Genomic DNA, 26,517 nt, shown 5'->3' on the forward strand with positions numbered 1-26,517 from the left:
GGAGAAAACCAGAATGACCGGAGGAAACCCACACAGGGGCCCAAGTTTTCTCCAAATAACTTTAAAATAACTTTTCTGCTTTTTGCAACTGAAAAAGTACCAAAAGTAGCAGAGAAAGTACTATCAAAATTATTTAGTGTAATTTCTTGGTTGCTAGAGGTTTAAAATCCATTTAATTGACAATTGTGAAAATATCAACTTGGAGAATACTAAGGAGAAAAATGTAATTGCATATGGGCCAGTGGCTCCTATCCAATAAACTTTTCTCCTGAGTCTTCTTACAGGAGATGTTTTCACAAATTATCAATAAAATACCTGTTAAGTAAGTAACCAAATACTTAAATTAAGTTTGATATTACTCTTTACCCACTTTTTCAGTTGTTGAGTGTTGACAACTTATTTTGTACATTAGATGAACAATAATCCCCCAGATATAAACGGGAGAAAAGAGAATTGAATAGGGGTCAATATTTCTTCAGTAAATCTGAGAAGCCTGCAATGAACATGAAGTCTATAATTAACAAAACTGGAGACTTTGGTTGGCAAGTGGCAGATGAAGACACGGAAAAGCAACTTACTAAAGAAAAAGCATTGCAACAAATTAGTTATTTATTAATTAAACTTTTGCAACACCTTCAAGTGCATAATGGATCTAAGGCTATGTCCACTGTTCCACTTTTTACCACAGTGGACGATGGATGTGTTTTTCTATGGGCCTTGTCACACATGTCCATTGTAGAAAAACCTGACCAGCACAATTTCTAATGGCATCAGTTAGGGTTGCCAGTCATTTAATGAATGCCATGCCTCTACTCCAGGGTGGTTTCGGACCTGACCGTAAACCCTGGAGCAGAAGATTATATCTGCGCAATACATGTATGGTACTTTACCCCATTGGAATAGTGCAAACACAGCTTTAGGACAACCCTATTTCAAATGTGATATAGCACGGTTCTTACACCAGCACTCAGACACCAATGTACAAGCTTATCACTTACCACCAGCTAACATGGCCACCAAACTCTGCTCACTGTTGCTTCTATATGTAGAGGAAATGTGGTGCACACCCCATAATGGGGTTACCAGTTATGGAGGTAATATTTTCATAATCATTTACAAACTGATGGTGCAATGTCAGGACGATTTTTTAACATTTAATTACAATCTTAGGCAGAAGACCTAAAACCTAGGAGCATCAACATCTTAAAGTGAACCTCGAGACTAAAAATCTACTCAGCAGCACTGAAAAGGCTTGGTGTTTCTTTAACAGTTTCACAGCATCAGAACTTTGTTTTTATTACTAAAGCATCATTTTAGCTGCATTTTTACCTAAGCTCCTCCCATCAAAGAAAAAAAGTCCGGGCTTTTTTTCCCTGATGCTGTGCAGAGCATGATGTGATTTCCTATGTTGTTATTCACGTTGCCTAGCAACTGGGAGAGGTGCTCAGGACACAGGACAGTTGGAACTGTGTTTCATGCTCCCTGTCACCTCCTTTCAACCAAAAAGATGGCTGCCATCATGAAATCAAACATTTGCCTGTTCTTTTAAAACAGTGTGGGTAAGAGATTATATTACCTATCTATTTTAATTAACATAACTAATGTAACTTAATAACAGTATGTTTGTTTAGGCTGGATTTCCTCTTTAATCTTCTTAAAGGACATTCGAGGTGAAAATCTAAAAAAAATTTTTTTTAGTTATCCCACAGTTTTATTTTATATTTAAATCTACTTTTAAGTTTTTATTGTTTTATGGCCTCTTCTCAATGACACATTCATTGAAGTTTGCCAGAGCTAAAAATCTGTGAACTATTGATCCTTTTTATCTCTTTCCTACTCGCAGAAGCCATTTACTGCCAGGTAAGTGTTATATGGCTGTGATTCCTTATCAGTGAGGGTTACGTTATAATCCGATCTGGTCCCTACCTGTACAGGAATTGTCACTTGCATACCTGATCTTTAACTCTTTCAGGGTAGGTGCACACATAACATAACATGAAAGGCTGTGTTTTATGTCGTTTTTTTATGTTGTGTGCATTTTTGCTGTGTTTTTTGGTGTGTTTGCGTTAGTGGTTTTTACCGCAGATGTGTTTTTCAATGGTTCTGCGTGCATTTTAATGTTTGCGGTTTGCATATACAAAACGCATATGTGTTTTATATGTGTTTTTCTTTTGCATTTTATGCAAATCACTAGGAAGACAACAGGAAGCGAAAATAAAATACATCAGAAAATAATTTTTTAAACAAAAATGCAGATCCACATATCAGTCTAATGCGGATATCCTATCCCATTAAAAAAGCAATGAGGGGCATATAATACACGTACAGACTTTTAAAGAGGAGCTGTCAGTAATACTATCTCAGAAAAAAAAACACATATATAAGTAGATAAATACTTGCTCTACTTACATAACATATGTATTGCACTGTCCACGTTTTGATTTTTAGTAATTTTTCTATAGTAAAAAAAAGAGAAAATCCTTCTTGAAATTTGTCACGGAACAGCCATGAGAAACGCAGGCAAATCGGGAAGATTTGCGCAGTCGATTTTCTGATCGCTCCCCGGTTAGATTTGCGCAGTCATTGCAGCGATCAGAATGACATTTTTTTCTTTTCCTGAAGTATGTTTGTTGACCAGTGAAGTTAATGTTTGTGTAAACACAGAGGTGTGAAACCCTAGCCAGAAGCCGGGTGTAACACATCAAAGGTTGTTTTAGCTGGTCACGATTAGATGATAATTAACACTCCAAAAGGGTGGCTTTCATCCAGGGGAAGCCAAAAGAAGCTAGCTCCACAGAGGTACACTGACGAACTCAGACACATTGGCACTGCTGGGGAACAGATTTAAATACATGTGGTTTATGATTTCGGTCTGTTAAATAAAAACCGTGTAGAGCACAGCTATGAAATTCATATAGTCTTATTCGTTAAAATCTGCCCAATGTGCTGATATAAAATTCATAACAATAACCTGTCCGGTTATGGGTGTACGACCCTTCTCGGGGACAGGACAGCCTAATGCACTCCTCATGCAAGATGTCATATTATTCGGTATTTTCTGACAATTATGAATCTGCTATCCACCTAAATATGACATGTATCATTTAGGAGTTACAGTTTAGGAGTTTACAATTTAAGCTCAACATCCTCCTAGGAGGAGGTGGGCTGTCATTGGTAAGTAATTGAGAGGGGGAAGGCGTTGCCACACCCCCAAACCAGCTTCATCAAAAGCACATTGCCAGCAGGCGGACTTCCGTGCTCCATCTTAACATTATCTGGATTACAACTCGACCTGCTGCTGGGCAGAGGACCACCCAGCAGCCATCTTGGAACTGTAACATCTGCTTGGATTACAAAATATGCTTAAAGATGTATTATTCTGAAACCAAGGACTTTGCATTTCTTTTCCCAGAAGGACATATTTCCACGAACTTAAGTATTTTCACCCTTTTTCTTTTCATACTGGCTACTAATGTCTCTATAATTGTTGATTTTAATGATTTTCTGTATATATTAATTATTTATATTGCATTTTTAATAAACGAGGCTAGCGTCATTTATTTGTTCGGCTACACCTATTATTCAGCAACACAAACTGAACCCTGGTGTTTAACCGTTTTCTATCTGCAGGTCTAGAGTCAGCCAGTCAGTGGGTTCCTCTGTCCCATGGTAACAGAGGTGGTGGCAGTTATACCCTGAAATAGTGTGTAATTTGTATTACCGTAACTCACAGGCTCCCTTCTAGTCGGTCTGCCACCAAAATCCCAGCGGTTTCTGCTCACCGATTGCGACCACAGATTGCATGGTCTGTGTGCTGAAACCGATTGGCCCAAGTGGCCTTGTGACAGGATTCTCCATCTTAACTGTGTCTATTTTGAAGCCAATCATGATGTCATTTCCTCCCTTACTCTCCTCTGCCTGATTGTGTATGCATTGCCCGCCCTCATCCCAGTCTTCAGGCACTCTCACCCAGGTGTGGGAGGGGAAAACAGGAGGGAAAGAAGCTTCAGCCAATCAGGCTGCATTAGTTAAGTCTGAGGGGAAAGTAAAGCAGCAAAAAAGACAACTCAGCATGCACTATAACTTCCTTTCTGAGGCAGATGTACCAAATAAGAGCCACAAAAACTGGGGAATGTTGTTTCATGGATAAGAAAACTAAGACTTAACTTTTGGATTGTCTGGTTAGCAACCTTATTACTTGTTTACCACAGTTTTTAAAATTTTATGACCGACAGTTACACTTTAAAGCCTAAATGTAACAGTTGGACGAAAAGGTAATAAAGCATGCCTTACGAAATAGAGCAGTGTCAGTTTGTTAGACATGAAGCAAAATCTGATCATACCTTAGGTACCAGTACGTTTTTAGGTACCAAATGGAAGGGGTCATTTCCTTGCCTATCGTGCAGCAAATGCCAACCCGTTATCAAGGGGTCAACATTTGGCGAAAACTTCCAGATAAGAAATGTCCTTACGTGCTGAGCACCGTACTTGTGTATGTACTTATCTGCCCTTGTGGCCTGAACTACGTGGGTGAAACCACACAAAAGGTACGCGATCGTATCGCACAACACAGGTGCTCTGTTAGGGGAGTATCTTCTTAATTATCTGTGACCTGACACTGCAGAGCAGTGGGTCACAGGGATACATATCTTAAAGGAATCATCAATTAAATTATGCTACCCCAAGTACTAGTTACCGGGGGCTTCCTCCAGCCCCTGGCAGCCGCTATGTTCCTTGCGACAGCTTCGCTGGCCCCCATTCCCCTACGGTGCGCAGGATGACCTCAAGGTCGTCCTCTACTGTGCCTGCGCAAGAGCCACTGTCAATCACCTCAACGTGGTCCGGGCGCCAGTGACATATCGGGGTCCTTGCACCCCAATGGCCTTATCAGAGACTTGGATTTGCATTTATTTTTATGATATTTCACACTTTCAGAATAATCTTGGTTATGGTGTCAGATAGAATGATTGGGCACAGTCAGAATGATATTGACAATGGACTGTTTATTTTGAGATAAGTGTGCAATGGCACTTCCTGTTTTTTTAGTGTGTGTTTTTGGGAGAATATCTAATATCCATGATATAATTTCATGTCTGGGCGGATAAATATTTAATGTTTGATGCATTTATTCTTTGCCATTAATAAAGGTCGGGGACAACCAAAACCACCTGCTGTGTATATTGCTGTTTCGTGGTCAATAAACAGAGCTGTGTGCTGCAACTCAATGTTGATTTATATATACATATATATATATATATATATATATATATATATATATATATAATATTATATATATATATATATATAAGGTATATATGGTAAGAAGAATTTTCAGTTTAGCTGTTTTTTAATGTGCATGTGAACATTCAGCTTATCAACCAAATACCCCGTGTGGTTTTCTCTATACAGGAAAAACTCAAAAGTGCCCTGAAAAAGAAATTGAGAGATTAAATATGACACTGGAAAACTGTAAAGCTAAAAGCCCAGGGGCAATATCTAAAATACTGTGTCACCAGGCATCTACTAAAGGAATGAAAGTAAGGAAAATAAATGCTTTAAGTCTGCACAGAGATGATTTTAATGAGCTACTCCTTAAAATGGAATGCTGCTGGATTTTTAAATGTACAAACCTGAATTTGGGGTTTTCTTACAAATTATTATTATGACCATTTTGGTTTATATGTGCTGTCCTTAGGAAATTGATCAAGATGTTTTATGTATTTGTAACTACATATATGTATAAATATGTATATTGGGCACTGCCTTTGACATGGGAGACCAAAGTTTGAATCCTGGCTGGGTTCAGTACCTATTCAGTAAGAAGTCCTTGGGCAAGACTTCCTAACACTGCAGGGTGGCCCCTTGAGAGCATGCTTAGTGGCTGCAGCTCTTGAGCGCTTTGAGTCCAACAGGAGAAAAGTGCTATACAAATGTTTGGATTATTATTTTGATTATATATTGTTTGTTTAATTTTGCTCCTACCATGGGAAAGGCAGGAGGCTGTCTGGGCAGTGTTTCTTTATTTGCAGCCTCCTGGTCTTCATTCTTTGTGTTAGGAGGAGTACTGTCACCTTATGGTGGTGTACAGAAGCTCCTGGAAGAGGTAGGTGAGAATGACCATTGGGATGGCAGGCTTGAGTATGCTCTGTAGTGCTGTTGTTTCTAATCTGTGAGGTGTTAGCTGGATCTCTGCGAAGAGGAGATGTGTAATGGAGCTGTGTGTGGGGAGTCCCTACAGAGAGGAGACTGCAAGTATAGAGAGGCAGTGGAGAGCTTTACACTTAAACTACTTTAAGACAGGCGCCTCTGGTCCCTTTAAGGATCAGAGGCTTTTTTTTTTTTTACTTCCCGATCACTGTGAGCTAATCACAGTGATCAGGAGGTCAGGAGCCAATGAAAATGGCTCCTGACCGATAGGAGGAAGCTTGGCTGACACATGGCAGCCGAGTTAACATCCTGCCACATAGCAGATTCTGACAGCTCCACGGCTATAAATTAGAATATATCTAATGGAAAGACAGTTATGGATATAATAAGCGCTGAGGTAATACAGGGCTTATTTAGTGGAGCGGGTCAGGAGTATACTGCAATTCTTTATAGGGGTGACAGCCCTTTCCCCTAAAAGGCATGTAGAAGTTATCAGTTATTTCTTATCTTCTGCATGCAGGGCCGGATTTCCCATAAGGCACTGTAGGCACGTGCCTGCAGGCACCTGATGATGGAAAGGCGGATCACTTCCCTCCCCAAGTGCATTCCTCCCTCCTTCCCTATGCAGAGTCCCAAGCAGAGCATAAATGAGAGGTTACTCACCCAGCTCTTGGCATTCCACTAGCTATATAGTTCTAAGGGACACCTGTAGCTACCTATGACCTGCAAAGGAAGTAATGGAGAAGTGAAGGCCAGCAACCTTGAAGTGCGGCTCGGCGGGGGTTATTAGGTTTATGGAGGGTGAAGTCTATTGTGCCAGGACATCTGTGCTTATAGGTTCCTGTGATTTAAATCTGGGCCTGTCTGCATGATATAAAAGTATATGGGCACTTACATAAAGGAGGTATCCATGGTAACCACCAGGGGCGTAGCAATAAGGGGTGCAGAGGTTGCGACCGCATCGGGCCCTTGGGCCAGAGGAGCCCTCCCTCAACTTCAGTATTAGCTCTCTATTGGTCCTCTGCTCATGATAATCACTTCTATAGATACTTTGAATAGTGGTGATCATTAATCATTAACAAAGTGCTCCCCATTCCCTTCTTGCACCTCTGACACTGTAGTTGCCATTGGCAGGTTTTGGTGCGCCGTATCAATTGTTATGTATAGAGTGCTTGGGGGGCCCCATTGTAAAACTTGCATCGGGGTCCACAGCTCCTTAGCTACGCCACTGGTAACCACTCACCTGTATATAGAAAGTACATCTTTTCACTCCTAATCGTTGCTAATAGTAACTGTACATCTGTAAGCACCGTAAGCAAATGAGAGCAAGAAGAGACATTGCTATACAGTGAAATGGAAAGTTCATTTTATGGCTTACTGTGACTTGTTGCTAAAATAACTTCAGTCAGCTTTAAATAACTTTCAGTTGCAATATGGGAAGGAGGAGTAAAATGTGTTATGTACTATTTTTTATGGACACGTGTAAGCTATTATTTTGAATTGTACCCTGAAGTGATACATTTTCAAGAACCTTGTTACTAAAGAAAAGCGTTCCTAGTATTGAACTATTATTGTTTTTTTCATAAAATGTGTTTTATAAAGAAGGCATCTGGTGTGTACAGTATCCGATTGGTGAAAGGGAACAGTGAAATACACCCTACATCAGCACTGTTAAATTTGGTGTATTTTGGCAGAATATTACCTAAGTGCTTTAAAATATGGAATCTTAGCCTACTCTATCTGCTTCAAATAATAGTTCGGCCACTCAGGCTGCAGGTGAATAGTCAGCAAGCTACACATTAGTGTTGACCATGACTCTTATGGGACTGTTAGCAGCATACCATGTAATTACCAGCCAAACTACCAAAACCAAGAAACGAGGTGGAGATGATGTTAATCAACAATGTCTTATGGTGATGGGTATTTATCTGCCATCCTATCTGTGGAGACCTTATGGACAAACACTCCATTGTGTTCCAGCACAGTACAAAGGAAAAGAAGATGCAGGCGATCAAAGTACTGGAGACCAAAGATGTCCCATTAGACAGCTCTTGTACATAGACTACAGACACGGATTCAACAAGGGACCACCTAGTCAGAGGCAACCAACAGAAGACTAAGCCTAGAGTTGGCCTGGGCAAACTTTACATGGCCTGGGTTGCAGGCTGCGGACCGCAGGCCATAATTTGGGTCTGTGGTCTATGTAAAAGTTCTGTCTAATTGGACATCCTTGGTCTCTAGTACTTTGGTTGTCTGCATCCTCTGTTCCTTTGCACTGTGCTGAAATATAATGGGGTGTTTGTCCATAAGGTCTTCACAGATAGTATGGCAGATAATGACCCATCTGGGTAAGGCATTGATCAAAATCATCTCCACCTCTTGTTTCTTGGTTTTGGAATTTCTGCTGGTAATTACATGGACAACTTCCAGGATATAAATAGCGCCTATACTATTTTGATAAGGTCTCCACAGATATGGCAGATAATGACACCTCTTGGTAAGGCATTATTGATTAATACCTGCACCCCACCGTTCATCAGTACCTTCCAATCCTAATTATTTTGGATCTTGAAAAGTCTGATATTTGATTTTTTTTTTTTGTCTAATAATAATTGTAGATTGTTGTTCATGGAAAAATAAAACATCTCTTAAAATAAGTCCTATTGCATCTTATAGAATGACAATTGATATAAGACCCTGTCTTATTTTCTAGGAAACAGGGTATTTCCAAAGCTAATGTTATATTGACAAGTATTTGCAATTACAAAAAAACTAGCATTAGACAATTAGGCTCCCCTTAACATTCTTTAAGACTCCGCAGTCTTGAAACTGCAGACTATTTTATCATATAACGCTATTTGGCCTTGAGATGTAGGAGTGCAAGAAGAAGCTGTCTGCAGACTGTGTTCTTGAAAGGCAATAAAACTGTGTGCATTATGCATTGCAAAAGATACTGTTATCTGATGTGAATGTCAATACCTTCCCTTATAATATAGAGTATCCAAGTAATAATACAGTCAATTTCACAAGGCTCCAATTCTGCCTTCTGCAATAGCAGGGAAAATACTTTGCTCTTAATGAACCAAGAAACAGCTCTAAGGTTTCACTTGACTGTGTGGTACAACAATAAGGCCTAACAGCTGGGAAATTTAAGTTTTCTTCTTCCGATGTTGACCAAAGTGAAACAAAATAGATATGTCTGTGAAATGGAACAAAAACCTCTTCATAAAAAAAACTGTAGGGACGTCTAGAAACCTCAGTCCAGGGCTATATTTTGATTTGTATACTTTGCTGGTGAATAACTGATTGCAAAAGAGTAGCCAACAACTGGTATTACAACTTCATAAAACATGGGATAATAAAATATATGTAAACATTCAGAAAAACTAGAACTTCAAGCAACCTTTTGTTTCTAGAGTCTAGTGCCCATATTCAATTAATTTTTTATTCTGAGTTTTCACCTAGGAGATAATTTTTCATCTTCTCTTTATAATGACTTTTAAGATTTTCACAATTGAAAAAAGTATAAAAAAAATAGGTGAAAAAGTATCAAAAAATAGGTGAAAAAGTATTGTAATAATTATTTTTAGTATTTTCTTGCTTGCTGGGAGTTCAAAAGACATTGTATTGATAAGATGAGAAAATATAATCTAGGATAAAACTCAGGAGAAAAAGTTAATTGTATATGGGCCAATGCCTCATCTTCTCACAATTTTTATTGAATTATTATCACAAAACAGCATATAATTTTGGTGAAGAAATGGTAGTGTGTGACTGCCTTGATATGTACTACTAGTCTGCTGTAAGAGAGCTACGTTATGTGATAATGATGAAGTATGCATTCACCCCATAAAGTTCTTATGGGGGGGCATTCACTGTAGCAGTTATTGGGGGCAACTCTTCATAGTTTTCAGAGTTAATGAAGTGGTTGTTTTTAGCAAATTTATTTTTACTTTTGGTGCCATTAAACAATTACTCTTACAATGCTCTTCTATAAACTCTATTAGAACTTTAGTGGAAAAAATGTAGGCCATTACAAAAAACTTTCAGAATTTAGCCATTTTCCTGCTTTTAGTGGAGTGTCTTTTTCTGGATCATACTGTAGTTATTTTACAGTTTACCAGGCACAGACAATCTTTTTATCACTTTTAACAGATAAACATGGTTGTTTTCTTTTTGTACCATATTAGTAATAACACACATTTTAAAAAAAGATACGTTTCATAAAGTTTGGGATCCATGGGTAAAAAGTTGTAACTCAGTTACTACAAACCTTGATATTAACCCCAACACACTATATTATATTTTAGCCTATTGATGTACAGTATAGCATGCCTTATAACCCTTTTGAATAATAATCTGCAACTGTTTGTATATTGTAAATGTAAGTGAACTTTTTAAGGTCCTTCTGTCGGGGAGTATTTTTCTCTTTTTTGTTTGTTCTTTTTCTTGTGGACAAACCAATAAGATTATGAAGCAACAACACGTTTATGTGTTAAAATTGTTACAATCATTATGACTATTATTATTATTAGAGTAAACTATGATATCTTACATTACATACATTGCTGTAATTATTACTATTAATTAAGGCATTTTTTTTAAATTAAAAATATATTTTTTATTTGTACACAGAAACACAGACAGTTTTGCCAGCAGGCTGTTCTTTGTTTTTATGCTGCAGAGATCTAAGGACACAGCAGACACACAATAGCTTCTTCCTCTCGCTGTACAAGAACTCACAACAATCACTTGGAGAGGCCTGCATTTTAGTTGTAGAACTCACTTTCACAGTAAAAAGCTGGCACCATAGTCATGGGCATCTGCAAAAATTTTCCAGATGGGGTAAGGCATGCCAAAAAATGGTTGTGGCCACGGACCAGAATGTGGGAGAGGTCACGAGGGGAGACAAATTTACATGAACTTAGCAATAGTGGGACATTAGACTAGGACTATGGTAGGGATTAGATTGTGAGCGCCTCCGACACAGGTGCCTGTGACAGGCACCCCCCAGTTAAGGTAGTGACAGGGCCCCACCAGTTTAGGTAAAAACAGGGACCCCCATGTTTAGTGACAGGGACTCCCCCAAGTTTAGGTGGTGACAGGTGCCCCTCAGTTTAGGCATGACAGAGACCCCCCCGGTAAGGACAAGGACCCCCAAGTTTAGAGGCAGTGACTCCCCCCAGTTTAGGTAGTGACAGGGACCCCCCCTGGGAAGGTAAAGGCAAGGACCCAAGGACCCCCAAGTTTAGAGACAGTGACTCCCCCCAGTTTAGGTAGTGACAGAGACCCCCCCCCCGGGAAGGTAAAGGCAAGGACCCCCAAGTTTAGAGACAGTGACTCCCCCCAGTTTAGGTAGTGACAGGGACCCCCCGGGAAGGTAAAGACAAGGACCCCCAAGTTTAGAGACAGTGATTCCCCCCAGTTTAGGTAGTGACAGGGACCCCCCCTGGGAAGGTAAAGGCAAGGACTACCAAGTTTAGAGACAGTGACTCCCCCCAGTTTAGGTGGTGACAGGGACCCCCCGGGAAGGTAAAGGCAAGGACCCCCAAGTTTAGAGACAGTGACTCCCCCCAGTTTAGGTGGTGACAGGGACCCCCGGGAAGGTAAAGACAAGGACCCCCAAGTTTAGAGACAGTGACTCCCCCCAGTTTAGGCGGTGACAGGGACCCCCCGGGAAGGTAAAGACAAGGACCCCCAAGTTTAGAGACAGTGACTCCCCCCAGTTTAGGTAGTGACAGGGACCCCCCCGGGAAGGTAAAGGCAAGGACCCCCAAGTTTAGAGACAGTGATTCCCCCCAGTTTAGGCGGTGACAGGGACCCCCCGGGAAGGTAAAGACAAGGACCCCCAAGTTTAGAGACAGTGACTCCCCCCAGTTTAGGCGGTGACAGGGACCCCCCGGGAAGGTAAAGACAAGGACCCCCAAGTTTAGAGACAGTGACTCCCCCCAGTTTAGGTAGTGACAGGGACCCCCCCGGGAAGGTAAAGGCAAGGACCCCCAAGTTTAGAGACAGTGATTCCCCCCAGTTTAGGCGGTGACAGGGACCCCCCGGGAAGGTAAAGACAAGGACCCCCAAGTTTAGAGACAGTGACTCCCCCCAGTTTAGGTGGTGACAGGGACCCCCCGGGAAGGTAAAGGCAAGGACCCCCAAGTTTAGAGACAGTGACTCCCCCCAGTTTAGGTGGTGACAGGGACCCCCGGGAAGGTAAAGACAAGGACCCCCAAGTTTAGAGACAGTGACTCCCCCCAGTTTAGGTAGTGACAGGGACCCCCCGGGAAGGTAAAGACAAGGACCCCCAAGTTTAGAGACAGTGACTCCCCCCAGTTTAGGTAGTGACAGGGACCCCCCCGGGAAGGTAAAGGCAAGGACCCCCAAGTTTAGAGACAGTGATTCCCCCCAGTTTAGGTAGTGACAGGGACCCCCCCTGGGAAGGTAAAGGCAAGGACTACCAAGTTTAGAGACAGTGACTCCCCCCAGTTTAGGTGGTGACAGGGACCCCCCGGGAAGGTAAAGGCAAGGACCCCCAAGTTTAGAGACAGTGACTCCCCCCAGTTTAGGTGGTGACAGGGACCCCCGGGAAGGTAAAGACAAGGACCCCCAAGTTTAGAGACAGTGACTCCCCCCAGTTTAGGCGGTGACAGGGACCCCCCGGGAAGGTAAAGACAAGGACCCCCAAGTTTAGAGACAGTGACTCCCCCCAGTTTGGGATGTGACAGGGACCCCGACCCCACTCACCGTGATGTGTCAGAACTCAGATCAGCGCCGCCCGCTTGCTGTGTCCCATCCATCCCCGCTGCCTATCATGAAACAGGCAGCCTCACTCAGAGGCAAAGACAAAAGAGAAGCGGGCATATGGGAACCCCTGTGGACACCGCTCTGCATATGCGGAAGTGACATATGGTGTCACTTCTGCATATCAGTGCGGTGTCCGCAATGTACTAGTGTCTGCTTCTCACTGGTTGCCGGCTGATCAGAGGTCTGACGCTGCCTGTTACTTAGGCAGCGGGGATGGACGGGACACACACATCTGTGCTGGTTTATTTGGCCGGGGGGGTTCTCCAATCCTGCATCCTTTTTGTCCACTGCAATCGATGGAATTCATCATCTTCCATTTTAAAAATGGCCAGTACCCCATAACAGCTTCCGCGTCAGCAAACTATTAAACTGTAATATTGCCCACATGAGCCATAAGGAAACATAGATATTACCTTGCTCCTCAGTTGTCCTTTCAGTTATAACTGACAGCAACTGACATATAACTGACAGCAACTGATATACTTCAGTTCTGGCAAAATCTTGTCAGAACTGGAAGTGATTGTTGTTAGAAGAAAATGGTGAGCTTCTGAGAGGAACTGATGGCAAGGTAAGTGTGTAACATTCATTTGCACGTACATTATGTGTTTATTTTAAATAATTTTACTCAGTTCAGGTTCCCTTTAAGCCTATAATACAAATTTACAGGGTCCTCTTCTCTTGTTAAGTTATAATTACCTGCCCGGTCTTTTTCTTGTAAACCAATCCCAAGGGTTGATGTCCTACAACTTTTGGCACGTAGCCCACCCAAAGACACTGTTTGTTTTCTTTATCTTAAAGAGACACTGAAGCGAAAAAAATATATGATATAATGAATTGGTTGTGTACTATGAATAATTACTAGAAGATTAGCAGCAAAGAAAATATTCTCATATTTGTATTTTCAGGTATATAGTGTTTTTTCTAACATTGCATCATTCTATAATATGTGCAGATTACACAACACTCAGCATTCAAAATGATTCTTTCAGAGCAGTCTGTGAACTAATGACCTCTCCTCTAGCAGAGAAAAAGTAAATAGTTAAGGAACAGTTGAGATAATAAAAGTCAGAAAACAGCCCTCTCCACGACTTTGAAAGTCGTAGAGATTAAAGAGAACCCGAGGTGTGTTTAAAGAATGTTATCTGCATACAGAGGCTGGATCTGCCTATACAGCCCAGCCTCTGTTGCTATCCCAAACCCCACTAAGGTCCCCCTGCACTCTGCAATCCCTCATAAATCACAGCCATGCTGTGAGGCTGTGTTTACATCTGTAGTGTCAGTCTCAGCTGCTCCCCCGCCTCCTGCATAGCTCCAGTCCCTGCCCCCGTCCCTTCACTCCAATCAGCAGGGAGGGAAGGGATGCAGGCAGGGACTGGAGTTCTGCAGGAGGCGGGAAGAGCAGCAGACTGACACTATAGAGATAAACACAGCCAGCTCTGACAAGCTGTTTGTCAGCAGCGTGGCTGTGATTTATGAGGGATTGCAGAGTGCAGGGGGACCTTAGGGGGGTTTGGGATAGCAACAGAGGCTGGGCTGTATAGGCAGATCCAGCCTCTGTATGCAGATAATATTCTTCAAACCCACCTCGGGTTCTCTTTAATGGCTTTTTTGTATAGAGATAACAACCGGAGTTTCTTAACTCTTCCTGTACTGGAAACAATTAGACCGATGTATCTGATCTTAATGTTTTATTTCTTAGCTGTACTACACATACAAATCATAATATCATAATTTTTTTTCGCTTCAGTGTCTCTTTAAGTACAGAAAGCGTTTTTCAATGAGGGGAGGGGCTACATCAAGGGCCGTGGACTCCTGGGACTGATTTACAAGTAGAAGACGGGCAAGTAATTATAACTTTACAGGGGATGAGGATCCTGTAAATTTGTGTTATAGGCTGGATATTCACTTTAACTAAGGCCTAGTTCACACAAGACTGCCTGACTTGTGGAAGATCCATTGCATGTTCACTACCTATCACCTGCTCCCATGTGTAGGTGGCAATTGGCCTGTGCAGTAAGGCATTGTTCACATCATAAATCGCAACAGCTGACGCCAGCGTTTTGCGATTTTGTGCATTTTACCTGCGTGTTACCTATTTTTTGTACAGGGATTTTCTAAGCGCTTTTGCAGGGCTATTCCTTTTTTCACTTTCTGAAGTCATTCAGGAAGTGAACTCTTTCACCCAGTAATGAATAAATACAATGCATTTATTCATGAAAGCGCTGGGGAAATTGCTATACAAATCGCTTTTTCAAGCGCTTTGCGATTTCCCTATACCGTCTAGTCCAGCGTATAAGATGACTGGGTGTATAAGACGACCTCCCAACTTTTCCAGTTCAAATATAGAGTTTGGGATATACCGTAATCGTCGTATAAGACTACCCCTCTTCCAGCGCACACCAAATAAAAATTAAAAAAATGTATATACTGGTGCTGTACTGTATGTGTTACTCAGTATATAACAGTATATAGGCGATTGACTGGTTGGATTGGTCAACTCTCCCTGTCTCTAAGTGGATTGGTCAGCTCTCCGTGTCTACCTGTTTATCAGATCGGTATGGAAGAAGAGATCACGCTGTGCCCATAAAATACACCTCTTTCACCCTTCTGGCCCACCCTTGTATCCTATTTACCTCCTTCTCTGCCTCTCAGATCTCGCACATATGCGCCTGCGCCGCTTCACTACAGTCCTCAGCAGTGAGATCTGAGAGGCGATAACAGGATAGGGTGTATCACCCGATACCAATGACAACCGGCGTATAAGACGACCACTGACTTTTCAGAAGATTTTTAAAGGTTAAAAAGTAGTCTTATATGCCAGAATATACAGTACCTTCTATTGAGGCAAATCGCCCTGACAATGGTACAGGCAGCGCTTTGGTAAGCAGATCGTAATCAAACCGCTGATATGTGAACACTCTCATAGGGAATCATTGCACAAGCGCTTTTAGGGCGATTTTGAAAATTGCCGGCGCTTAAAAAAAAACAAAAGCGCCCTTAGTGTAAACAAGCTCTAACAGAGTGTGCAGTAGACTGCAGTTTGCTAGATACCTGGACTGTGAGGTTACTGCCCTATTCATGCTTCCTTCTGAACCAGTCCTAACTCAATGCTTGTGGCAGGAACGTGACTCAAACAACAGTTCAATCAAACGATATATAATACAAGAAATTGGCATTTTTACAAGAAAGCAATACATCAGCCTCTGTATTGCTCTCAGTTCAATTTCCCTTTAAAGGGTAAGGAAATGTAGATACAGTATGTGGGTTATATAAGCCCGTTGGATAATTCCAGTTTTATATTATTTTATTAGTCTTAATATAACATTAAAAGCATGCCCTTGATGGGTTATCATTTAATAGTCAATTGAAATAATGTTGTAAAATTTTTATAAGGTTTGTAAATGTTACACAGTTTATGATTTATGGGCTATGAAGGGAATTTGTCCCACTATCTAATGTCCATTGGAAAAAGTCACACTATCTCTTGGGTATAAAAGAAAATCATTAAAAAGCCGTGCAGATTGAAGCTTTACAGATCTGACGTGTGAGCATTCTGCGTGGTACCACCAGCAGGTGAAAGGATGCTGCTAGACTGACACCAAGTCTTTCTCCTACAAAGTCTTACCCCGGTGCTATTTAATGCGCGCCTGGATTTTCTGAATACTTTCAGACCCTTAAATTATTAGTTGTTTGGAACTGCGCACAAAAGAAAATATTAAGCTGCTGATGCCCTACAAAAAGATGACTCAATGCAATAATAGTGAGGGCAGTCCCATTCGCTGCACTTATCAAAAGTGCCAAGCTCTGTTCAGCATCCTTTTCATTAAACTGTCAGGCAAAAGAATGGCAGCAGTGAGCGGAGCAGCAAGTTCTTGTTAATGCATAAAACAGCCATACAATCACTGACACGCCAGTCTTTCATTAATGACAACTTGGTGTTACCATGATTCAGATGCATACCATTTTCTAGGATTACACACTGCAAGCTGGCTGTTCTTACCCTGTATTTTTGCTGTCAAATACTCTGTTGCTGGTTGCTTTGCCAGTTCAATTTGTTGTTATCTAGTCAGCTTTAGACTCTCCCATCTCTCTTGCCTATAGCCAAGAGATGGCAGTGTCCCAAACGTGGCTGTTTTTGGTTGGACTGGGAGACAGTAGCTTTTTGAGAATTTTGAAGATGCTGTTAGGGAAAAGCAATTAACCAGGTTGAATAAACTTTATATGATGGCAATAGATCCCGATCTGGTAAGCAGACAATACAGGAATGCAATTCTTTCTCCAGCATACATGGGAATGTTACTGCAGATCAGTGAGCAGGCTTTTTGAAGACCAAGAAAGCATTTAATGCCCTGCTTCAGGCTCATGTTTCATTAATGCATTTTCTGTGGAATATATCATAATTTTCAATACACAGATTCTGAGCAATACATGTTTGCATTATTCATTTTTTTTATTACCTAGCTTGCAAAACTGTCTTCCTGTGTGAATGTCAGATTATGTTTGTTGAGACCCATGCACACTTTCAAATATAATCCTGAGTTAGACTAAGTTTAGATCACATCCACTTGAGTAAAATTTGCTGCTATTCAGTAGGGTTGACCAGGATCTATCTAGCTCCAGACCTTGAAGCTGGCTCTGTTTCCTGTAGATAAAGCACAGCTTGCAATGTATGGCTGGAGCTGTGGTATTATTATTATTAATGATCTTTATGACTCTGTTTTGGTGCTGTGCAGTAGACAATATATAGTACATAAAACTGTACAAACAGTGAGAGAGATACAGATAATACACAACTAAAGAGCTCATATTATACACTGTAAATAGAAGTGAAATCAAATTATATTCAGCACTGCTGGAAACTTAAAAGGGTACCGGAGATGAAATGCTCTCTAGTAGTACTGCACACGAGCAAAAGGCGGGTGCGACAAGGCTGCACATGCGCAATGAAATGTGACTCCGTCAGGCTACCGGGCTATGCTCTGGGGGACAGGAGCCACCCAAAGACATGAGGGACCAAGCGGACTCAAGGGGAAGCCACAGGTAAGTATAACCTGAGATGTGTTTCATCTCAGGTTAACTTTAAAGCCCGATCCACACCATACAATTTTTTGTGCAATTCGATTCATCGATTCGATTCAATCCGACATGTCCGATTGGGATTTGATTCAATTCATTTTACCATTGTTCTGCAATAGCAAAATGAATCGAATCAAATCCCGATCGGACATGTCGAATCGAATCGATGGATTGAATCGCACAAAAAATTATATGGTGTAGATGGGGCTTAACTACTTGCCGACTGCTCCACGCCAATTGGCGTGAGCAGTGCGGCAGCCCCAGGACCGCTCCACGCCGATTGCTGTGAACAGTCTTCTATGGGGCTAGCAAGAGATCGCGCACGCTGCATGCGCATCTCCTGCTCGGGGGGCGGAGCTCCGCCCCGCCTTTAGTCTCCGTGCGGCGATTGCCGCTCGGAGACTGTTAAACGGCGAAACCGCATCTATTAGGGCAGTACAGCGCTGCGTTCTAAGGCAGCGCTGTACTGGGGACAGCCATGTGACACGGCTGTCCACTCCAGAGTGTCGGCGGTGATCCGCTGTCATAGGCTGAAGCCTATGACAGCCGATCACAATGATTGGGCAGCGTGGGGAGCGTGGGCAGGGTATTCAAAAAAAAAAAATATATATACACATTTTTATTTAAAAAATAATAATATTTATTAAAAATAAACACTGGAGGGGATGATCAGACCCCACCAACAGGAAGCTCTGTTGGTGGGGGGAAAGGGGGGAATCACTTGTGTGTTGTGTTGTACGGCCCTGCAGCTTGGCCTTAAAGCTGCAGTGGCCCTATTAACAAAAAATGGTCTGGTCACTAGGGGGTTTAGTAAAAGGATAACAGAAAGAAAGTAACAGATAAGGGAGAGTCACTAAGCTGTATATCAGCATGTCTAAGTAGGGGTACTAGAGTAAATGAGATGCTAATTACTCTGGATTACATACAAATCGTGTAAATCATATGCAGCACGGAATTAGGCCAATCAAATGCACTTCCTGATGATTTTGATTGACATTCGTGGCCCAGGCTGTGCGCCTTCTTGATCGTATGGGCAGAACACTCATGGCGACCGAAGCGCCAAGGCTACGCATGTGCAGTTGTCTGCGACTGGTTTAGTCTAGGAGCATTTGAAAGGGGCACAGCTGCACAACAGAGCAGAAACCAAGGGACCTGTAAAGCTACAGGTGGCTGGAAAAAGCCCCAGGTAAGTAAAATAGAACTTGTTTCTCTCATCTCAGGTTTACATTAAGGCACAGCATAGACGCCAAATCTATTGCCTGAATCATTGCAGCATTGGTCTCAGGCAATGGCTAATTGTGAAAAAAAAAGTAATTCACACAGTTCTACTTGCTTTTTAAAAAACAGCAACAGTGTCTAAAAAAGAGACTGTAAAATTAATAAGACTGATGGTTACCCAAATAATAGACACTGTTAAATAAGATGTACAGACAAGCGACCTTATAAACATACTCCTTTACACACACTCAATCCTATCTCTCCCCCTGGTAATTTGAAAAACCTCTAGGCGTTATAAATGATATGGAGTTATACAAATGAATCCCCAGCAGTGAGCCAGCAGTCCCATATATTATGAATCTTTGCGGGACACCTTAGTCCAGAATAGGTCATTTGATACTTAAGTAAAGCACCATTTATTAGTGAGATCATATCTGAGATTTGTGGACTCTCGCTATTAATCTATTTTAACAGGCTTGCCTTTAGAGCGCAGAATAAGATCACACAGAATAACAACAGGGAGTAACTCCTGCATACGTATTCATTAATGGCCCCCATGAGCAATATTTCTCGTGCAGAAGGAGCGGGAAAGCCCAATTGCTTCTTCATTAACTCATAAACATTCATCCCATATATCTGAATAGACTGACAAGTCCAAAAATATCAGTGAACAAGGTGGTCTCCTGCTTGCATTTATTACAAGCATTAGAGGGTTTTTCCTCCATCATATAAAAGTGTATACAGTGGCCTCCATCTCTTGAAAAAATTTTTTTTAAGAAAAACTGAATCTTAACAAATACAAATATTTGGTAAACAGACCACGTTCATGAGACTTATCTGTCCAAATTGGTTTAACTGAAATTTATTACAAATTTGGAACCTACCCTCCATTTTCCAGATCAAATGCAACAGCAGACACCACAAAACAATTAATCAGCATGGGCTTGATTCACAAAGCGGTGCAAAGTGTTTGCACGCCAGTGAAAAGCCCCTTATCACGCCTAAACTCACTTTAGGCATGATAAGAAGCAACTCGTGCAAATTTTCCGCGCGCAAAATTTTGCGCGCGCGCAGCGTCCCCGCTTCGCACGAAGCTCCCATTAAGCCCTATGGGACTTTGCGTACGCGCGGAAACTTCGCGCAAGTTAGAGCAAAAATCGGTGATAACTCAGTGGTGCAAAGGTTATCACGCCTAAAGTCTTTTAGGCGTGATAACTGAGTTATCACCGCTTTGTGAATCAAGCCCCATGTCTCTGCCTATATTGATTTCATATTGATTTTATACAGTGTTCAGTGATTATCACCAAGCTAACATGTTGAGCCAGACTACATACTCACCTATCACTGCACATTCTCCTGCAGAAGCAAAACACTTTTCAAACATGGTGACTACAGCTGAAATTTATGCAGGGCTGTTTCTTACCTCCCCCATCTGCCACGCCATGATCTCTATTATTTTGCCATGTCTTTCCTCAAAACATTTAAGAGGCACCATAGTGACATATAGCAGAATGTAGTAAATTAATCAGGATACCTATTTTTACTTTATTTACAGTATCCTGGTTTCAGCATTAGAAACACCGTCATTTTGGCCAGTTGCTGTCAGTCGGAGCATGTGCAGTGCACTCCTCCATCTCGCTACCATGGCTGGGAGCATTCTACGCCTATGCAGACCACTCCTAGCCGCAGGAGCGAAACAGAGGAGCACACTGCGCATGCGCTGACTGGCCAAAATGACGGGGCCCGTTACCGAAGATACAGAAGGCTGAGGACAGTGGCGTGGGAGCGCTCAGGCCGGAGGGGGCTGGAGGAAGCCTCAGGTATGTATAAATTTTTTTTTTTCGTCTCTGAGTCCCTTTAAGCAACCAGAAAGCAAGAAAATACTCAAAATAATTTGCCAGTACTTTTCAACCTACTTTTCGGTACTTTGTCAATTGAAATGTGCTGGAAAGTTACCGTATTTCGCGCCGTATAAGACGCTCCGGAATATAAGACGCACCCAGGTTTAGAGGGCAAAATCCAGGGAAAAAAAGATATAAATTAAACCTGGTGCGTCCATATTTCAGGAGCGTCTTGTACATGACCTCCCCCAAATGGTGTCCTCCTGTGTCCTGCTGTCTGCCCCATGTGTCCTGCTGTCTGCCCCCATGTGTCCTGCTGTCTGCCCCCATGTGTCCTGCTGTCTGCCCCCAGTGTCCTGCTGTCTACCCCCATGTGTCCTGCTGTCTGCCCCCATGTGTCCTGCTGTCTGCCCCCATGTGTCCTGCTGTCTGCACCATGTGTCCTGCTGTCTGCCCCATGTGTCCTGCTGTCTGCCCCCAGTGTCCTGCTGTCTGCCCCCAGTGTCCTGCTGTCTGCCCCATGTGTCCTGCTGTCTGCCCCCATGTGTCCTGCTGTCTGCCCCCATATGTCCTGCTGTCTGCCCCCATGTGTCCTGCTGTCTGCCCCCAGTGTCCTGCTGTCTGCCCCATGTGCCTGCCCCCATGTGCCTGCTGTCTGCCCCCATGTGCCTGCTGTCTGCCCCCAGCTGTCTGCCCCCAGGTGCCTGCTGTCTGCCCCCATATGCCTTCCCCCATGTGCCTGCCCCCATGTGCCTGCTGTCTGCCCCCATGTGTCTGCCCCCATGTGCCTGCTGTCTGCCAGGTTTCTGTCCCCCATGTGTCTGTCTGCCCCCCGTGTTTCTGCCCCATGTGTCATCGCCGGGTCCCCGTGTGTCATCGTCGGGTCCCCCCTGCTTGCCCCCCTTCTCGTGTCCCCATGTGTGTTCTCGCCGGGTCCCCCTCTAATTGAGAAGCGGCAGCTGCTTACCTCCTCCAACTTGCCTGCGGCGATTGAAGACATCCGGCTTCAGTGGGCGGCTTCCTCTAGTGCCGGCTTGTAATGACACGTCATCGATGACGCGTCATTACAAGCCGGCACTAGAGGAAGCCGCCCACAGAAGCCCGATATCTTCAATCGCCGCGGGCAAGATGGAGGAGGTAAGCAGCTGCCGCTTCTCAATTAGGGAGGCCCGAGTACACACAGGGGGGACACGAAGAGGGGGGCAAGCAAGGAGGGGGAGGAGACGGCCACAGCAGGACGCACAGGCAGGGAATCCCCGATGGCGGGTCGTGGTTCGTATCGGCGGGCGTTCGTAAGTCGGGGATTCCCTGCCTTTGCCGTATAAGACGCAGGGACTTTTTCTCCCCATTTTTTGGGGAGAAAAAGTGCGTCTTATACGGCGAAAAGTACAGTATTTTAAATAGAAGATGAAAATTTATCTCCAAGGAGAAAACTTAAAGTAAATTGCATATGGGCCCAGGGCCCATATGCAATTCCATTTTTCACCTCAGTTTTCTCCAAGATGATATTTTGAAACTTGTCAATAAAATAACTTTTAAACCATCACCAACCAAAAAATTGCTCAAAATAATTTTGATAGTACTTTTTGACCTACTTTTTGATACTTTTTCCATTGCAAAGTGCTAAAATGTTATTTTAAATCAAAGATGAAAATGTTTGAAAATGTAGGAAAAAACTCAGGTGAAAAGGTGAATTGCATATGGCCCCAGGTGTTGTTTTTACTGACTTCTACTGGAACACTAAGTTAACAAACATTCCACAAAGATGCACCTGACAGAACTAAAGATGTCACCACCAGTGGTAAATTTAAGACTGTAAATCTGGGTGAGAAATTTTTTTTTTTATAACGAGAAAACACTGACTAAATGATTTATAAAGTACCGGTAATATAAAAAATATAAGCCATTTCATTTGTTACGCTATTTTAGGTACAGTTCCTTGAGTGCAGTTTATTAATATTTTGCAGTTTGTTAATAAGTGTTTACTATGCAATTTATTCATATTTTGTACAAGTGCTGCATGGTTACAATTAATTGCTTTCAGGATTTCAAGGCCCCTGAAGTATCATTGCCAGCTTCTGAGCCAGATGACCCGGATGATATCTAGGAAGCAAAGGATAGCTGAAACTGCTGTGCTTGGGGTAAAAGATTCAGAGATGGGTCTCTGAACAGATTAGAGTGGAGGAGGGAGTTGACGGTCTGCAGTCCACCACTGCAGCATTCTTGTAGCATTCAGAGGTACTGTACAGTGGGTCCTGTAACCTTTTTGGGCACCAAAAACATACAGATAAGTTATTTGGCTTTCACCTAAAAATTGGCCCTAGACTATGATGGACATATGACTATGGTAGAGAATAGATTGTGAGCTTCTTTGAGGGACAGTTAGTGACAAGGTGATGTACTCTCTAAAGCACTGCAGAGGATGTCAGTCATAAATAAATGCTAAATAATAATAATATTTCCAAGTTGACTCAACAGGCACATGACAGTTGCCATCAGTTCTGTGCACACCACAAAAAGAAGGTAATCTAAAGTTTAAAAAAAAGTTAAACTTATCTGGGGCTTTTTGCTGCTCCCTGCAGTCATCCTGGTGAACTAATATACGTGTCTACTGACGTCATCCCGCCGGAGTCTCCGGCGGCATCGATCCACCCTGAGCCTCCGCCCCTCTTCCCTTGCCGGCTTCGCTCCGGATGGAAGCCATCGGTGCGGGCAATCTCTAGAAGATAACTTGGTCTCCCAGCAGCCCAGTGATCTGGACGGAGCCAATGAAAGAGACTGACAGTCCCTGCTAACCAGTCAGGGCGCGTGAGTACCAGCTATGTGCAGACTTTTTTAGACAAGTTGTGGAGCTGATGGAAACGCTATTGCTATGCAAGCCAGTTCACCAAGTCTCTTATTGCTGGATGTCATTTGTTTAACCTGCCTCGGTGGAAGCTTGGCCTGATAGGGTGGTGTAGCCGATGCTACACGTAATGGGGGTGTTCCTTTTGGAGAGACTCACATAGAGGCTTTTTGAAATATAAAAAGGGTGGATTGAAGATAATGCCTTTTGAGATGACTACATACAACATACTGCGCAGGATTTTAAGGGGCCTGAAGATTTACATTGTAATATACCGGTAACATTAGATGAATAGGTGCACCTTAAGTCTTCCTGAAATAACCTGGCCGGCCTAGTGTAGGGTTTGCTGTATGAATGTAATTTTTAATTGATTTTAAATTTCTGTGGTGTTCTTGTGATACTTAAAAATAAGCAAATAAATGTTTTGATAATTTGCATTAATTCAGGCTCCCTATATATACCTCATTGTGTACGTAGTTGATAGGTGAGACAGAATTTGAATTTTTTCAGGTTGATATCCCGCAATATTGTTGTTTTTTTGTTGAATTAATATACTACACTGTCTTTTCCTTTGTTTTATAAGTAAGAGTGTGGTTAGCCTTCCTAGCGGTATGCCCGACACTGTGTCGGAGCAGGAAAACTTACTAATATCGGTATGCCTGACACAGTGTCGGGCTGCAGTTCTAAGGCTCGCCACAGCTGATCGATGTGCTTCCGGCAGCTCAGACTGCATCTGCTGGCATCCCTCACCTCTCCGACATACAGGACTCTTTTCCCCATGGCGATTTCGCTGGAATCAGTGCAAGGTGAGTAAGATGGCAGCCCCCAGCTACCCTGATGACATCCATGCGTGAGCCCTCTCCCGAGGGGCGCGAATGTGACGTCACAAGAAAAAAACGGCCACAAATGAGTTGTTTGTATTAGACTCAATATCTAGTGGTTTTTTTGTGTCATCGCTAAACTTTGACCTTGGTGACCTTTGACATCTGGTGATCTTTGGTTGACCTGTGGCCTGCCTGCCGTCATGGCCTCAAGTTCCAGGAGGCGTGTGTCTGATGAGGCGCTGATGAATATTATGGAGGAGAGCAAAAGCGATGTGGAATCTATGGTTGATTCCACGGACAGCGATGTCATCAGCTTCAGAGACGGACAGCGACATTGAAAGGCCGGTTAGCGGTGCACGCAGACAAACCGCTACGCAGCGCAGCAACAAGGTGCTCCACAAAGTAGGTTCTCTAGGAGCAGGCGGTGGGAACTGGTCACAAGATATGATATCTGGCAGTTCTTGGGCATTGTCATCCTTCAGGGAAGTGGGGAAGCCACTGCAAAAGTGGTACTGGACCACTAATAAATTACTGGCCACCCCTTTCTTCAGCTCAGTGATGCCAGAGTACCACCTCAGCCTCATTATGAAATACCTAATAATAGAGTAATGAGGACTTTGACAAGGCCACCCACCCTGCACCAAAGCTCAAAATGGTCTGGGAAGTGTATCAAATGATTATTGCAAACTTCAGGATCACGTATGACCCAGAGAGAGATGTTGCTGTGGACGAAAGCCTTATGGCCTACAAAGGTCGTCTCAGCTGGGTGCAGTACATTGCATCCAAACAGGCACGTTTCGGGGTCAAATCATTTACGCTGTGTGACTCCCAGTCTGGCTATATCTGGAATGCAGTGATGTACATCGGCAAAGACACAAAGTTTGATCCTAAGTACAGTCCCTTTGGGATGGCAAATTTCAGCTGTACTCACCCTCATGGAGCCATTGCTGGAAAAGGGGTATTGCCTGACCACGGACAATTTGTATTCTTCTCCAGAGCTTTATGAACAGCTGGTCCACAAAACCGATGCTTATGGCACTGTGAGGGCTAATTGGCGCCAGCTGCAACGCCACTTTTCTGCAAAGAAACTGAAGAGTGAGGAAGCTAAGGCCTGGCAGAAGGGGAAGGTCATGGCGCTGTGGTGGTGGCGTGACAAAAAGTACGTGTCCTTTCTAAGCGCGGTGCACAACGCTGCCACTGTCCTTACCAAAAGTAGAGGGGGCAAAGAGGTTGAGAAGCCCCAAATTGTCCCGGATTATAATAAAACTATGGGAGGAGTGGACCGAGCAGTCCAGGCCATGACCTTCTATCCGGCTGTGCGAAAAAAGCTACGAAAGTATTATAAAAAGATCTTTCGGCATTTGGTGGAGCAGTGCCTTTGGAACTCTTATGTGCTTTATAAAAAAAATGGTGACGATCCAATGCCTCACCATGATTTTGTGTGGAAACTATGTGAGGCAATTTTCTTGAAACATACACAACCACATATGGAGAGAAATCGAAGGGGGCGGCAAGCTTCCTATGTGGTCAACCCAGAGAGACTTACTGGCTGCCATTTTATCGAGTGCGTGCCACCGACTGTATGCAAGCAGCATCCGACCAGACAGTGTGCAGTGTGTTGCTCCAAGAGAGGCCCTGACGGGAAAAAAGTTTAGAAAAAAGAGACACACTTTTACTGCCCGGACTGCAATGTGGTCCTGTGTCCGGTTCCATGCTTCAAATTGTACCACACTAGAAAAATGTTCTAGATCAATTATGTTCAGAGTTC

The sequence above is a fragment of the Hyperolius riggenbachi genome, chromosome 5, assembly GCF_040937935.1.
Source record: "Hyperolius riggenbachi isolate aHypRig1 chromosome 5, aHypRig1.pri, whole genome shotgun sequence".
NCBI lineage: Eukaryota > Metazoa > Chordata > Amphibia > Anura > Hyperoliidae > Hyperolius > Hyperolius riggenbachi.